This window comes from Acyrthosiphon pisum, chromosome A2, assembly GCF_005508785.2.
Source record: "Acyrthosiphon pisum isolate AL4f chromosome A2, pea_aphid_22Mar2018_4r6ur, whole genome shotgun sequence".
In the NCBI taxonomy this organism is placed as follows: Eukaryota; Metazoa; Arthropoda; class Insecta; order Hemiptera; family Aphididae; genus Acyrthosiphon; species Acyrthosiphon pisum.
Window position 1 is genome coordinate 110,251,956 of NC_042495.1, and position 2,062 is coordinate 110,254,017.

Sequence of the window (2,062 nt, forward strand, 5' to 3'; positions counted from 1 at the left end):
GCATGTTTTTTTTGCTACTTGTGATTATTGAATTTGTCAGTAATGTCCACGAATCAACTCATGATGAGATAAATGGTGGTATTTTTATTTTGCATGTTTTTATATATTTTTCGGATAATATGCATATTATTGCATATTTCGATTATAAGAATGTAAAAAGTGCATGTTTTATAGTATATTTCGTAAAACTTGGTTTTTTCATGAAATATAAATTTTATTTCATGTAACACGCTCGTAGTTAATGTGAATTATACATTTTATTTTATTTCTAAGTTATATTATTTTAAGACAAACAGCCTATCTTTGATGTATTTTAATAAATAAATATTTTTTTTGTAACTATATTTTAGTGTTTATCTTATAAAAAATTAAATGCATATTTTTGCATATTTTGGTATATAAAATGCATATTTTACAATTTTTTATTGCATATAAATCCTAGCCCTGGTCATAACATTCATAATTCATCAATTGCCCTAGTATTTTGATTTGTACGGACATTTACCAAGACGCTTAGCACTGTGCAAACATAAAACTTAAAATTATTATTATATTTCATTGTTGGCAGAAACTTATAAGCTATAGTTATAACTCATAAACTTTAAATTATACTGAACTTGTTAGAGTCTAGAGAAGATATTAATTATTATTAGTAGTATACATTTTACTGTAAGTCTTCTATCCTAGACCCTAGTTAGACTTATTATATTTTAGTACCATAATAGTCTATCATTAAAATAAAATCAATGAATTATGATAATAGTATAATGCCCACGGACTAAGATATCTTATATCTTATAATATCTTAGTCCGTGATAATACCTACCAAAAATTGTTTCCATATTTATTTCGATAATGTTATTATTTGTATTCTCATACGTTTGCTTGTATTTATAACGAATACGGCAATATAAATTATAATTTATAAATATTTCGGACGACTTTTTGTTTTGTCCATTGGAATTATTGTTGTATTTACCAGAAACCAGTATATGTTATTGATATAATGATTTCCATTTAAAGACTATGATATTTAGTTTTAAACCTGTTTTTAGGAATTGGAGAGTTAGATAAAACAAAAATCGGATTACAATACTATTTACTAATATTAGAACTTTATTTAATATTGATAAGAGGACGCGTGCCACCCAAATGTGTTATCTCCATCTTACAAGTGCATTACATGGCAACATTTACGCTCAGCAGATCACGTTTAGCTCCGTTAGTCTAAAAGTTAGAGTGAATTTACTCTCATAACATTTAAAGGTAATATTATTTTCTAGATTATCTTGTAGGCTTTTTATTATATTTTAATTTGAAGAGAGTTATGAGTATTTTAAAATCATAAATTTATTGCACATCTCGGTGTTGTCGGTTAATGTCTGTTAAGAGGACGGGATACCCGTATGAGTTGTCTCCGTCTTACAAATGTACAACATAGGGCGAATGGACATAACAATTCATAACGCTGCAATGTAAATATTTTTATGTGCCTATCATTTATCTTTATTTTTATGCCGATAGGACAATTCATCCCAATATCAAAAATAACAGTGTAAAACTGGTTCTGTTTAGTTATAAAAAAAACGATAAACACAAAGGTTGTGTAGCGTTTTGATTCAAAATATTTTTTCCCTTCAAATGCAATTAAAATCCATCATGGCATATTTTGGTAATAAATATAACAATTATTTTATATATATTATTATGGGGTGGAGAATTCATAAACTTCTTTCGACACGATATTGTTAACTATAACCTTACTAGGGCCCCGCAATGTGAATTACTATGTGTGAACATTTAACACATTTTCATCGCAACTTAGTCGTAATAGTGCTGGTTTTATTTTTCTTTTGTAGTTTGGACCACATGTTAAATTGTTTTTGTATACCTAGTGTGTTTACATAATAATATCTGCATATTTTTCGATACCGGCAATTGTTGTAAACCACCATAAGAGTTTGTGTTTAATATCCCAGTACCTACAATTTCGTTATACAAGGTCAAAATATAATATATTATTTTAGTAAATGTTTAATATAATAATGTATTATACACGTAG